This window comes from Anser cygnoides, chromosome 2 (genome assembly GCF_040182565.1).
Source record: "Anser cygnoides isolate HZ-2024a breed goose chromosome 2, Taihu_goose_T2T_genome, whole genome shotgun sequence".
Taxonomy (NCBI): domain Eukaryota; kingdom Metazoa; phylum Chordata; class Aves; order Anseriformes; family Anatidae; genus Anser; species Anser cygnoides.
This window is the reverse complement of record NC_089874.1, coordinates 71,734,897-71,750,309: the sequence shown is the minus strand read 5'-3', so window position 1 is coordinate 71,750,309 and position 15,413 is coordinate 71,734,897. Positions and strand designations below refer to the sequence as shown.

Sequence of the window (15,413 nt, the reverse complement as noted above, 5' to 3'; positions counted from 1 at the left end):
TCCCCTGAGTTAAAAGACATAGAGGTTTATTTAACATTAAATACTTTCTTATATATATGGCGTTAGGCCAAAAGATATGGGTTATCAGTCTGTAAGGGTGACTCAGAGTTCCTGATTCTGAAATTTTTTCTTTCGAGAATGTCTGAGATCAGGTAGGACTGGGGAGAAAGAAGCCTGGAAGATTTTAAAGAGGCAAATAGCTCCTGATCATTTCTACTCAAGGTTGCCCTGCGCAGCATTGTATTTCCCTTCTTTGTCCTTTTCCCCCTCCACGTTTTATAAAGACTTTAAGCATTTATCTTTAAGCTGTGTGCACTATTGGCCATTCATAGAATGGGGACTTTGTTCTGCACATGCTAGTACATAAATGACATCCATCGTTGTGCTTCATGTTATTTAGTGACAGAGTGCTGGACTGTGGCTCACTGTAATAGAGTGGTCTTTTTTTCTGGGGCCATGGTTTGAACAAATTTGCCAATTATTATTCTGCTTAGGGAATGTTAGTAGAAATGTTACAACAGAGACAGGGACAACATTAAATAGCACGTCAGTCCCAAAACAGCTGTAGGTGTCCATTGCTAAGCAAGCTAAGGTCCCTATATGGGCACCTTGCTTTTATTATGAGAGTAGTGCCTCACTCACTTTTTCCTTTCCACAATGAATTAAGAATGCAGACATTTAATGCTAACAACAACCATGTTCTGCAGTGCCTTTCAGCAATGGGCTTTCAAAACAGCAGGCATATTTTAAAAAATGGAAGCTAGAAATCAAATATCCAAGTAGGTGCTTAACTACGTTTTTACTGGGCTGATTTCTTAAAGGGTTTGATGCTAGTCCTGAAGTTTGAGGTCAAGCACTCCTGCAGGGGAAGGCAGCCACTTTAAGAGGGAAGGGCCTCAGAGTCCAAAACTTCTGCCGGTTCCCTGACTTATTTGGATCTGTCAGTGCTTGAGCCAAGCATTCTGGTACCAAGAGCTGACAAAGCCCTTTAAGAAGAAGAACTACAGGAGATAAGTTGACTTTAGTGCAGGGAGAGAAGAAGCGTGTGAAAATGGTCACCTGAACCCCATATTTTGTAAGACATGGTTCTTGTTGGTTGACTGTTTTTTATTTTATTTTCATTTTTTTTTCCCTGAATTAATAAAGTGAGCCAGAGGTAAAAGCCTGAAAAAGGTTTTGGCATGATTTTAGCCCTTCCTGGTTTGGGGAAACAAGCCATTAGCCTTACAGGCAGCTGACTCTTTAATCACATAGTTAGTATCTGGGAGAAAAGTATTCCAAGGTGGCTAAGTGACCTCTAGAACCTAAATCAGAAGTTGCTCAGGCATTTGAGAATCAAGGCACCCTCAGAAGTCCATCATCTTAGCCCATCTAGGGACTCAGAGTTTTAAAGGTGTCTGGGTACCCAACCTTTTTTTCAGTTTCTGGTCTGATGCCATTTTGCAACTCAGACTTTGGCTTGTGCATTACACTGTCACTTTTTAATGTCACATGTTAACATTGATTTTCAGTGCCCAAAGCTCACAGGTATTCAAGCCCTTTAAAGATCTTTCAAGGTTCATAACTATGGATTTAACTACTTGGATGTAGGCTTCTCTCTCCAAACTTAGCTCAGAATATGAACATAATGAGTGAAAACAAAATGTTATTTCTCCGTTCAGTCAGCTCTCCTGAAGCACAAATCCAGACCAGATCTGCAAAAAAATACCAAGTTCCCTTCTTCAGCTTATTCCACTATTACTGAGAAAGTCTCTATCAAATTGTCTGAGACTGCTTGGTGGTCTGCAAACCTCTGAGATACTTTGAGCTTTCAGGAACGTGGGCTGTGTGATCACAAGAAAAACAGGAAAACTTGAATGAGGAAAACTGAGAGGGTGAATAATGTAAGTGTGCTATAGCCCCTAAGCTGCTAACCCTGATATCTGTAATTATTTTTCCTTTACAAATCATTCTCTCACAAGAAAATGAGAGGTTACTGAATGCAGTTAACCAACTTAGCCCAGACTGAAGTTTGTTATCAAAAGAGAAAGCAGGTTGAGACTACAACTAGAAAGTTTGTTCTTGTTCTATCTCTAGGAGCAGAGCTTGTTTCAAGGCTGTGGGGTGGTAGCAGCAGTCTAGCATTTTGATGAAAAGTAACCACGTTTCTACTTTTGCCTTTCTTCAGCTGAATTTAAAAGTCTGAAAAACTATAAGAGATAATAGTTTTCATATATAGAGAGATAGATAGATAGGTGGGACTTAAAATGGTGATGCATCCATGTATGCCACTTCAAAATATGTAAAGGGCCCTGTGTTAAAAATCCAGCTAAATTACACACACACACGCCAAAAAAAATGGATGTCTTTGTGTTCTTTAAAACCTGGAGTTCAGTATTTTTATTTATGATCTAATTGAGAAATACAAATCACTCATACAAATTTTTTGGTTCATAACTTAAAATTTTTCCTATTTACCAGAAAGTGCTGGAAATTAAATCTTTTTTTTTTAATAAAAACATTAGAAAAAGTGGAAAATTACGTGAAATCCATAACAAGAGCCCTTGTCATAGGGTTTCTTTTTGGCAAATGCAATAAAGTAATGTGCTAGAGGAACTCTCTAATGAGATAAAAGGAAACTGAAATGACAAAGCATGTAGTGCCACCACAGAAATTTGGAGCATGTGTTTAAGAAGGGGAATTTCTCTGGACTTCTTTTGTGACTTCAAAGCTGGGGCTCGTTTAGTCACAGGAGCAGAAAATCTAATGCATTAGTACCTCTCTGTTTTTTAGATTTCTTTATTTTGCATTTCCATTTGGAATTGTTTGAAAGCATGAAACAGAAAATCGCATTGCAAAAACCATGCCTTATGTGACTAGTACTTGTAAGAAAATGAGGTGTTCTGACCGCAGCTTCAAACAGCTAACACGTGTGGCAGGGAGAAGGAAGCAGACAGGCTGCTACTGATTCAGACAGAGCATAAAATTCCAGCACAATTAAGAAAGTGCGGGAGTGGTGGCAGAAAAGAAAGCTAACTGCTGGGTGTATGGAGATGGGGCAATGTCAGGTTATCATATTGTAGTGAAGCCAGGAGAAGCTGCTGCCATTAAAACCAAACCTAGCTTGCTCCTTGGCTGAAAACTTATTTATCAACACCATTTAATTATGCATGAAAAGATATACAAAGCTAGCAGCTTTAAAATACTGTTATTAATTGCACCAAATGTTAGTGAAAGATTGAATTATTCGTAGTTACAGTTCTCAGGGGTTTCTCGATTAAGGAAAGTAAGGAGAACTTGATGTGAATATCTCATTTCACATAGCTTTCTTAGTTTGCCTAATCCAAAAAATAGGGGTATATTTTATACGCAGATACATGCATTTTCTGCAGATCTGACTAGTTCCTTAGCAACCTTCTGGGATATACCTGCATCTACTCCCATAAACCCTGCATATCAGAAATCATCTCTAGTGGCTTTCCAGGGATCAGTGGATTTTGCTACAGTAATAATACTGTTCATGTGCAGTTCTAGCAAATCGTTTATTTACTTAAAGGGTCATTGCTGTGTTTTTGTTTTTTTTGAAGTATGTCACTAGGGAAATAATATGTAAACACATTTCATTGAGATCCCTCTATATGAATGAAGACTACTGTAAGCATGTATGTGTTTTTAATAACTGGAAAAAAATAATGCTCATTTAAACGTGCAGTTGTGCTCATCATAGCCCTGCTCCTCTTTACTCTCTGCTTTTCAGCTAGAGCTAGTAGTTAAAATTAGCAGAAATTTCTAGAAGGTAAGATTTGAGAAGAACAATATTTCTTTACAGTCTGTACACTTTGCTCTTCAAAAAGAGCTCTTTACATTTCAGTTATCCTTACTGTATGTGTGCCTTACATTTATCACTGTGATATAATTTATGGGCCACCTGAAACTTATCAAACAACTCTGTGTGATGGTTTTACTTGGATGGGCAGCCAAGTTCCACCACGGCTGCTCTCTCCCTCCCCCTCCTCAAAGGGGAAGGGGGAGAAAATATGACACAAAGGGCTCAAGGGTAGAGATAATGGAGATTATTCAACAATTATCGTAACGGGCAAAACAGACTCAGAGTAAGGAGACAGTAAGATTTATTGCCTATTACTTACAAACTAGAGAAGTGAGAAACAAAGGAAAGAAACCAAAAACACCTTCCCCCCATCCACCCTCTTCCACCTCCTCCCCCCGAGTGGCACAGAGGGATGGGGGAATGGGGCTTGCAGTCAGTCTATACCACTTTGTCACCGCTGTTCCTTCTCAGTCACTCTCTTCCCCTGCTCCAACGTGGCATCCCTCGCACGGGATGCAGTCCTTCCCGAACTGATCCTGCGTGGACTACCCACAGGCAGCAGCTCGTCAAGAACTGCTCCCACATGGTTCCGTACCATGGGGTCCATCCCCCAGGAGCAAACTGCTCCAGCATGGGTCCCCCACAGGCAGCAGCTCCCTTCAGACCCCCTGCTCCTGCATGGGCTCCTCTCCACAGGCTGTAGCTCTGGCCCGGGGACTGCTCCTCCGGGGTTTCTCCACGGGCAGCAGCCTCCTCCAGGCCACATCCACCTGCTCCACCAGGGGCTCCTCCACGGGCTGCAGCATGGAGATCTACTCTGCCTTGGTACTCCATGGGCTGCAGGGGGACAGCCTGCTTCACCATGGTCCTCACCACAGGCCACAGGGGACTTCTGCTCTGGCGCCTGGCGCACCTCTCCCCCTCCTTCTGCACTGACCTTGGTGCCTGCAAGGCTGTTTCTCACTCTTCTCACTCTCCCAGCTGCTGTGTAGCAGCAGTTTGGTGTTTTTTTCTTCTTTTTTTCTTTTTCTTAAATATGCTCTCACAGAGGTGCGAACAATACCGCTTATTGGCTCGGCTCTGGTCAGCAGCAGGGCCCTTATCTAACATGGGTCAGCTTCTGGATTCTTCTTGCAGAAGCCAACCCCACAGCCCCCCGCTACCAAAACCTTGCCAAGTAAACCCACTACACTCTGTACATCACTAAATTGCATATGGTAACTGTCCTGGTTCCAGTTAGGACAGAGTTAATTTTCCTCCTAGTAGCTGGTAGGGTGCTATGTTTTGCATTTAGGATGAGAAGAGCGCTGATAACATGCTGATGTTTTAATTGTTGCAGAGCAGTGTTTACACCAGGCCAAGGACTTTTCAGCTTCTCGCTCTGTCCTGCCAGCGAGCAGGCTGGGGGTGCAGCAGGAGCTGGGAGGGGACAGACGCAGGACAGCTGACCCAAACTGGCCAAAGGGGTATTCCATACCATCTGGCGTCATGCTAAACAATATATAGGGGTGGCTGGCCGGGGTGGGGGGGCCGGCTGCTCAGGGATAGGCTGGGCATCGGTCAGCGGGTGGTGAGCAATTGCATTGTGCATCACTTGTTTTTTTACACATTATTATTATTAATACTATTATCATTATCACTATTGTTGTTATTGTTATTATTATATTCCTGTCTTAATAAACTGTCTTTATCTCAACTCACAGGCTTCACTTTCCCGTTTCTCTCCCCCATCCCAGAGAGGGAGTTGGGAGGGTGAGCGAACGGCTGTGTGGTGTTTAGCTGCCAGCCGGGTTAAACCACAACAGTAACGGACAGGAGGCAAAGGACAGCTCACGTGAGTAACTGATGTGGTGCAATTGCTTCTGCCCTGAGCTGCTATGTCCACACTGCGCATTACAGTGTTTGAGATACTGGCTTGGCTTCCAGCAACAGTATATTGCATTAGTGTTATTCCACAGTCAAGCTGTCTACAGTTCTACTTCATATCTGATATCTCTTCAATATATTTTCTGTCACAGATTTGGTCTTCGTTACTCATGTATGTTTCTGATTTCTGATCACATGTTAAATGCCTCAAAAATGTAAAAAAGTTCCAGCCAGTAACAAGAAAGAACCTTCTAGTCAGTAACAAGAACTTTCAAAATACACTGTAGTACTATTGTCATATGCAGGAAGTGAGAGTAACTGTAAGTTTTTAGGTATAAGAACATATTTTCTTGCTCTTAGCCTACTGAGAATGGCTGACTCCTGGCCCATGATTGACACTCGTCTCAGGTCCTACTGTAGTACAAATAATAGCAGCAATAAAAACAACATCTTATTACTATATGTGGATTTACTGATGTTCTGAAATATAATGGGATCAATATAAAACTCTTTTCCCAAAGGCAAATTTGGGGCAGCTGTTGTTCTACTGTCAATGTCAAAGCACCAAATAAAGGAAATGGTGACTAGGACAATACCTTGTAAAACCTGAGCTCCACAACAGCACTCATAAAAGCATACAAGTTATCCAGAAATGTGGTTGGCAGTACTAATACTGTATGTAGACTGTTTGAATTAGAGCTTCTCGTGACTGTATTTTGAGATTTTTTTTGCCTTCTGCATTCTGACCAGAAAAGTGTCTTGTTATGAAGTTACTGTTACTAGTGAGTCACTGGAGCTGACTGCCTGTAAGAGTCATGCAGTTTCAGGATAGATATGCTCAGAAATGGGTTTCAGCTAAGTGAAACCTGCGTGCTCTCACAGAAGTCAACCACAGTCTTGTGCTGCTGCATCAGAGGAATTGATATCAGATTGACTGACCAGCTTTGCCCTGAGTAGGGATAATCATTTGCTTCTTAAACTTCCATCCAGTGTCTTGGCAAGCAGAAAGCTTGCCTAGTGCCAAATCTGTAATTACTTTACTAACAGCAATGACACGTATGCCTGTGCTGCACAATCCTATTTTGTTGCTTCTGTTGCTGTCTATGAACAACTCAGTACTTCAGATAATAGGGACCTCATCCCTGCATCTGTCTCTCAGCAGGGTGAGATTTAACCTAGGCTTTGAACAGGTTTGTAAAGAGGAGGGGGAAAAATACATCAAAGCTATAAAAGGGAAAAACACATGAACAGTTACTGACTTTGTAGGTACTGCAGAAAAAGGAACAGCGTGTGCTGTCTCAAGGATAATGAAGGCCACATTGCTGTAGTGGGCTCTGCACATACCTGGGTACCACCGAGAGGTGGAAGCCATCCTTGTTGTGAAAAGCTGCCACAGTATCTCAATACACTCTTAATAAATATAGATTGTGTGATGTGATATGGTAATCATCTGTCCATAAGGATCTGGCTTCCATTACCATGCTCACCACTCCATTTGATTTGATTCACTTCTTTTCTATTCTACTGATCTTTTACCAATGGAACACTTAATAAATAGATTAAGTGACTGAAACTTAAAAACAGATTATTCTTTTTTTGCTTTCTTATGGGAAGAGAATAGTGTATGCAATATGTTGTTTTATCTTATAGAAGCTTTCATCTATTTTTTTTTTTTTTTTTTTACTTTTTGTGTCCTACTTTTTAAAAACATGCATGGAATTCATTCATGATCTCCAAATTGAGGATACTTTAATGAGGACTCCTACCTTTTCTGTATGCTTGATTATGATGTTATAGCGATTATAAGAACTTCTTGATAATCCAGTTCAGCTCACTACTTTTATCCTAATTTCCTGATAGGTTTGATTCATTGTTCGTGCATTTATGTATACATCTATTCAGAAAAATGCATGCATGTATAATGAATCAAGGTAGCTAAAATATTCGTTCTCACGTACGAAAAGGGTCAGTGACCTGTAGGTACCACGTCTAATTTATTTAAAATTCACTCTGTGTTTATCTAGGATATCTTCTCACCTGCTTTATTCAGTAGAATACGCATCTTTAAATGACCAAGCAGGGAATATGTCCTTTTTTTTTTTTCTAAAACTTTTTTTCCTTCTGTGTGGCAGCAGCTGCCTGCCATGCTATTGTTTTTTGTAGCTAGCAGGCTTTTTTGGGTGAACGCCAATGATTTCATGTGGGGAGTGGGACAATTTGCATCTGAATGGTGAATGGCAAGGCTGGGGGTGGGTACACCACACCAGGTGAGGTAGAACAGCTGCTTCCAGCTCACCTGGAGTAATTAATTCAATAAAAAGTTAATTACAATGAAAGGGAAAAACAAAATTCCATATAGCAGATGGCAAATTTTTAGTGTCATGGAAACTAAAAGGATTTTTTTTCAGAAAGTTTTTTATTTAATTATTTTTTTATGGTGTACCCTAAACGGTATACAAAATTCTCTCCTCTTGGTATATACTTAAGCAATTGCATATGTTGTTTCAGTATACTGGCTCTGCTGTGCTTTTGGGTACGTATTTTCTCCAGTTTCAGATATTTGCAAGTTTTTGATCCTAATACTTCTTATTAACATGTAGTTTGCCTGGCAGTTTATGTTTGTGGCTTGGCTCCTTAAGGAGCTCCAAATCCTCTGCATCCATCAATCACTCCTGTAGAGACTGTTGAACTTGAGAGTCAGGACATCAACCAAATTGCAGAGAGGAACCAATGCATTATGAAAACTGAGGCTAGGTAGCAGAGAATAACTGTGTCAGGTCTTCTACCCAGAAAAATATCATGGCATATTTAGCTCAATGCATTTGGCTGTTTGAGAAACAGAGACTAGCTGGCCAGCAAAGAGGTGGCGGCCAGTTTACAGAGAAAATAGGCCACATGCATCCTCTGTTTAGCTGATAAGGTTGGGCGAAGATAGGAAATAGAGAGAGAAAAATATCCGGAAGATGGGCATGAAATTGAGTTAGGCAGGCATGTAGGTGGTAGGATCATAAAAGGCTGAACTTTTATGACAAGGCAGAACTGGGCTATCAGCAGTCCGGTGTGTAATGGAAGTATACTTGATAAACTGGCATTCATTAATTGCAGTACTAGTAAAATACACTTTTTTCCATAAAGAGAAAGTTTGGGTTCAGTATAGAATTTAATGGTACCAAAATATTTTTTTAAAGATTTCACTGATTTTTTTTTTGGTATTGTGCAAGTTAGCCACATACTTCTAACAATGACTAGCTGTTCAAATTTTCTGAAATGATAAATGCAGATGAACATTCAATATAGCTTATCGTGGAGAGATCCTGACTTTAAAAAAAATGTTACCTGTGCACTTAACATTGTCCACAATGAGGCCTTGGACTCTGTTGCTTCTATAGTTCTTCAGTCCTCTGTCAACTGCTGCAATTTGTCTGTGATTCTAAGTTTTAAAAAATTAGAATATTGTGTAGACTGAAAAAAAAAATCTATCTCTAGGGAAAAAAAAATCCTATTCCCTCTTAGTGCATTTTTTTATTATTCTTCTTTCACTGAATTGAGTAGGCAGTTAGATTTTTCTTCAGAAAGCCTGATGGTATTAGACTAAACAAAAATACATTGTTGAGTGGGCAGAAGAAGAAAACCACTGCTGCGCTTAGTGACGGGTCTGATCCCACATCAATTTAACACTTTCCATTGAGCCAACATATGTAGAATGTTTGATCGAAGTTGAGGGCCCCAAACTGGAAGAAATCTATCCAAAATATTGCTAAAATGTACATAATTTTCAGGAGTGGCCCCCAATAGTAGGCTTAGGAAATCCTGGACCTAATGTAGTCAGTAGCCAGACTTAGTCACCTCAGGCGTGAAAGGGAAAAAGGAAGAGGAGGATATGATTTCTTCTATAAGACAGCAACTTCCCCACACATTCCCACCCCATATGAAGGTAATTAAAAGTTGCCAGTGTAGTTTATCACACAGGTAGTGCAGACAGACTTATTGACTGCTGTGGGTGTACAGCTGTAGTGAGACCCTGTGATGCCAGGGCACCACGGAGCTGGGTGGCAGTGCTGGCAGCAGATGGCACAGCTCAGGCACATTTACCACCCTGCTGGAGATCTTTGTTGCTCCTGCCTTGTGGGGGTCCAAGCCTCTCTAATGGCATGGGGACCCAGTACCAGCTTTCAGATGCAATGCTCTGCACTCCAAGAAATAGCAGATGTAGACACATTTCAAAGCAAAAACACACATAGCTTCACTGCAAAATGTATGTTAAATGATTTTGATATGAATATCTTACTGCTACATACAATGAGAAAAGTGACAATGTTTTGAGTTGTATTCTCTCTAATGCACATCTTCTGTTTTCCACAGAAGATGGGCCAGTGAGAAAACCTTATATAGTGATTATTCCTTTTATATGTTCCATAGTCAACCTTTCTGTTTTCTACTGTCTTGTATTAAATTTAGTGAACATGGCTTGTTTTTTCTTCTGGAGCAAATAAATTTGTCAGTATTTTAACTTGAACTTGTTTTGTATGCCTCAGTAACATTCCATAAGCCCCTGTGTTTGAGACTATATGTGGAAGTTTGCTTCATAATTATGGGTGGGGTGGTAGGGCTTTTCATTATTTAAGTTACTTCCTAGTGGGATGGGACTGAATCAAGGTTGTGTAATGGAGGAGACAGTTGTCTGGGGAACCCTTGCTCCATAGTGTGTCTGATAGGTCTAAAGGACTCAGGTGTTGCAGGTGGAAGACATTATTCTCATAGTAAAAGCACTTAAACTTTGCCTGGATCATGGGGGTTTCTTCTCTACTCTTACTACCAGATTTTCTTACGACCTCAAGCAAGTTGTTTTTGGGGATGATTTCTGATCAATTTCTGATCACAGTGTCTTTCTTCTTTTGTCTACCCAAGAGTAGAGGTCAAGAAGAAGCATGTTGTGCTTAGACATGTAAATGGCAGTACTCTGCACTTGAAAAGATCTGTAAAAAACAGTGGCATCTCAGACTGGGTATCTGGAATGAGGTTACGCTTTTGATTTCAATCATACTGTGTCCCACTTCCTCATTTGTAAAATTGAGATAATCAATTGCTATCACACCAGGATGCTGTGAAAATAAATACATTGATACCTGTAAAGCACTGGGGTACAATAATGATGAAGGTACCGGAAAGACTCTGAAGAAATCATTTGAAGATCTAGATAGGGTGCCAACCATAGAGTTGCGGACCACACACTGAGGAGAAAGAGCATTGCAAAGTCACTCATTAAATGCGTACCATCCAGTCTGCTCTGGATAAGGTGAAATTCACTTGATAATAATAGTCTGTAATTACTTGCATGCTGTTGTAATACATATAAATAGTGTGACTGAATTAGATCTGTGGAGACAATCTGAACTTCCTCATTTCTGAATGCTTGATTTTGCAAGCCACATAATACTATTCTGGCACAGGGAGAGGGATGGAGATAGGGGTGTTTGTAATAAAATGTAGATTCATATAATCATAGGTACGGCTTTTGGTCTTTATTTGTTCCCTCTGCAATACTCCTAGGATTGTAAGTGGATAGAACAAGGAGAAAATAGCCTCTTGGTCATCTAAAATACTGTAAAAGGGAATGAAATTATACCCAGATCCTACATTTTTAATATGATAAGAACACATTTTAGAAACAACCCCAGGATCCCCTGAACAGTATCATTAGACATTTGATGTGAGCCATTATATTTATTTTATTATGAATAATCGTTTGTGTTACAGAACTACCTTGAGGCAGTGACCAAAAGCCAGTCTCTATTCAGCAGGGCACCATGCAGGTATACAATAGAGGACAATCCTTACTTCAAAGGACCTTTGAACTAAATAATACATATTTTGGGTTGGTAGAAAGGCAGTTGCTCAAATGGCTGTCACAGCCCTGTTCCTCGCAGATAATGATGTGACAAATTCAGTGCATATATCTACATAGCACAATGCAGTGATGTGCAGCCCTGTTGCATTAGCTTGAACCCTAGAACAACCACAGTGGTGTGGGACTTAGCCGGAGTTAATGTCTTCAGCTTCCTAGATCCATCTCAGCTGTGTAAGCAAAAGCAAGAAGGGGCCATCTAGAGGCAACAGGCACAAAGAAGGGAAAACAGCAGAGCCAGGATGGATTACTGTATCAGCCTGTGGGATGTGTTGGGAAGAGTGAAGAAAATAACATTTGCTATGGGGATGGTGATCTTGGTGTCCTGAAAACCCCATGCATGCTGATTCTGCCTTCAGTGGTGGTGGCAGCAGCAGCCTGGGTTTCTGGAGACTGGGCACACAGGCTAAATAAGCAGCCACTGGGCTGGTTCCAGCAACCTTCTGCCTTAGACAGCTATGTGCTTTGTTGCTGCAGCAGGGCCAGGGGGAAGCTTGTTTTTGATATTTGAACTAGGTTTTTCAGCACTTACTCTCCAGGTAACTCTCCAGAACACTGTATCATGCCACAACTGGGATACCAGCTGCACCTCAGCATCCCTAGCCAACTTCTTCTACCTGTATAGCTCTGCTCTGCCTTGTGGCCCTCTTCATTCAGAAGGGGCAGTTCTTAGGTAAGTATTCCCTACAGTGGGGAATTTACAGGCTGAAGCTGTCTCCCACAGCCATAGCTTATGTATACAGTCCTTTGTTTCTGTTTTTGTTTTTATTAAGCTGCTTTACCAAGCAATCTTATCAGTGTTCGTGAAACTTTAACTGTAATGACTTTGTTTCTGCTTAAATGCCGTTTTTTTCAAAATGCCATTTTGTTTCTGCTGCTTGAAATTATATTTAACAGTATCCAAGCTAAATTTATGCACACACATTTAAAGAAGTAGCTCTGGATATAATGCATTTTTAACCAAGTGAAATATATTAGTAATGGTACTTACAGAAAGAAATGAAAAATGATTTTGGCTTGCATTAGTTCCATCTTTTTAGTATGCAGATAAGTAGCATACCTTTGACAGTATAACTACTTTTGGTTTGCCTCAAAGCTAACAGTCAGCCAACCTAGTACACAACAGCTATAACAGGTGTCTTGTGTAAGAGTTGCTGTTCTAGCAGAAGCTCCACATGCTCTTCAGCATATCGTCTCCCATGGCTCCTAGTGGTTTATGTGGAAGTAGGAGAAACATATCATGATGAACAGCACACTGCCTGTAACACCTGAGGAGTGGGGTATATGTGTTATTAATGGAAGCCATGAAAGGCAAGGGGAATATTAAAATAATGACCTGACCCGGTCCTGGTCCCTCTACAGGATTGTCTGAGGAAGGGAGAGTGTGCTTATTTGTTCACTTTTTCTCCTCTTGACATGTGTTTTTTTTTGCGTTAGAATGGGAAGCAGTTAAAGGCCAAAAAGAATCTGAGGGTGCCTGAGAAAAATATGAAGAAAACAAAAGACTTCTTAGATAGAGGGTCATAAAAGTGATGGTAACGAGAATGGATGTGGTAGCCTCTGAAACAGAAGACTTATTAAATGCAAACCAACTAACAATCAGTTGTGGGGCTGGCAGACTTCTTAGCTAAAATAAATAAGCTATTGTTTTCAGTTTTTCCTACTGGGTTAAAACAATTTAGTAATACAGATAGCAAAATGATCTGGATGATGCTTTGCATGGTGCTTTAGGGCCAGCAGTAGGGCTGGTTATCTACCTATCTGTGGGGGACCCAGCCCCACTTGTTCAGGTGTGGCAGGTTGCAGTCCCCCTGTGCTCAGCTGCATCTTGCTGTTCAGGGGAGACCAGCGATGGCTAAACTGACAGCAGAGGGTTTGGGGGGCTGTGGGTGAGGCAGAAGGCCTAGGGGCCATTTCCTGCTTCTCTGCAAGGCCTCAGGCATGTTGCTTTAGATCAGACTGAAGTGCAAACTGTCTGCTCCTGCAGTCTCTAAACTCCATGGGTGCTTTACTTCATCTTAACTATCTCCAGATGCTGACAGGTCAGGCTTTGCTCTTTGTTAGAAATGCCTTGGACTTCCTGGCCAGTCCACACCTAACTGCTGGGAAGTCAGGAGTTATGTGTTTTGCTTGGGAAGTCCTTCCAGGGCTCAGCTTGATAGCTGTTGGGGAAACAAATTCGGGATCAGGTCCTGGGAGCAGGATCCACAGCTCAGAACTGTCCTTCCTCACCCAATGGCCTCAGATGGGGCTACAGAGCCACAGAGATGGATGTTGTCGTTGGCCTGAGGGTCCTCAAGTGCATTTCTGTGGAGCGGTGAAAGAAGGTAAAGAGCAGAAGGACAGTTTACTGTCTAATAGGAGGCATCTGACTTAGCTCTGAGTTATGCCTCAATGAGATATCTGTTACGTATCCAAACCTGCCTAAGGAAACTCTCCTGAGTGCTACCAAGCACCAGGCCAGGAGCCCAGGTGACTCAATAGAACTGGACTTGTCCATGGGTCCAGGCTTCCACAAAATAGGTGTAGGAGGACCACACCATGGGCTGTCTTGGCTCTTTTGTAGGGTCCGATGCTTATTTTACCTATTTCAGTTCAAAGTTAATTCAATTTGGATGACTCTGTGTGTCCCTGTCCTAGGGGAGTCTTAGGATAATAAATACAGTCGGGATTGTAAAGCACATGGGTACTGTGGAAAGGGGAAGTAGAGAATGGGCATACTGCAGACAGAGCCACACATTTCTGGCCTTTTCTGTCAGAAAATACTACTTCCACCTAACATTAGACAATGTAGTTCTCCAAGGAGATACTTTCCCCCGCAAAAATGTAAAGCCATAGAAACAGCCATCAAAAATATATGGTCCAGACTGAGGCAAAATTATTGACGTTGACAGACAGGAGCAACTCTACATATCTGAGGAGAGGAGTGAATTGAGATCCAGACTTTCCTCTGAAATGTTTCTTGTATGGGAGAGTGTTTTTTAAATCCACAGAGCTCAATTTGTCACTCTTTCAAAGAGAAGAAGCTGGATTCCAGCATATTTTGTCAATAAAAGATCATATGTAGTCAGCAGTATTTTTTTTTTTATTATTTATTATTGCTTTACATCATCTCTGGGGAAAGTATTTACCTCAAGATCTATTTTGCCAGATGATGAGTAGTACTTCTACTTATTTTGGTTGTGTCCAAGCTGTAACTTTGCCTCATTTGCATCTACCCAGTAAATGGTTTAATTTTGCATTGTGTTTACTGACTAGTTTTAATTAGCAGTTAAATCAGTTCAGTTAACGAAAAAATGTAGGTGTTTACATGAATGCAAATCATGATGGGTTCTCAGGGCTTGATTCAAAAAAAGTTCCACACCATTGATGCTGAATTCCTGCAGGCTTTATTCAGGAATTGCATTCTTCTTCTCCCCCAACAACAAAGTGTAGGGCTTTATGATTCATTAACTGGCCAAAGCATTCTTTTTGTATTTCCTTCCTTACTGGTGTGGGCAGATAAAATGGGGCTTCCATGCTTCCTTCTGAGGGCATGCACTCAATATTCATTCAAGAAAGGACAAGAGTGTCTTTGGCTTAGTGTGTGCGGCTGTGTCTCCCTCCGGTGTCCAATTCCAGCCATTATTAGTGCTTGCACTATTTTTAGCTACCACACCCTCTCACCCCCAAATCACAGGCTGGATGTTTGCTGGGTTTTATGAGTAGCAATTTCTGCATTCCACTGGCAGCCTAGCTCTGGTAATACGGGCATAATTCTGTGAACATGATGCGTGCTTTAAATCCTTTGTCATTGGTCTTGTGTGTGCTGAACGGAGTTTATCTTGGAGAAGC

The 15,413-nt window shown here is 41.2% G+C and overlaps 1 long non-coding RNA gene across 1 annotated transcript in view; it reads left to right on the top strand.

Moving 5' to 3' along the window:
- Window positions 1–5,333: 5,333 nt before the first annotated feature.
- The window catches only part of LOC125183736 (uncharacterized), a 152,345-nt gene continuing 142,265 nt past the window's right edge, over window positions 5,334–15,413 (top strand). Inside the window, exons 1-2 of the long non-coding RNA XR_010829425.1 lie at window positions 5,334–5,378; window positions 5,512–5,642. This is a non-coding gene — a long non-coding RNA (uncharacterized lncRNA). The remainder of the gene's footprint in view (window positions 5,379–5,511; window positions 5,643–15,413) is intronic.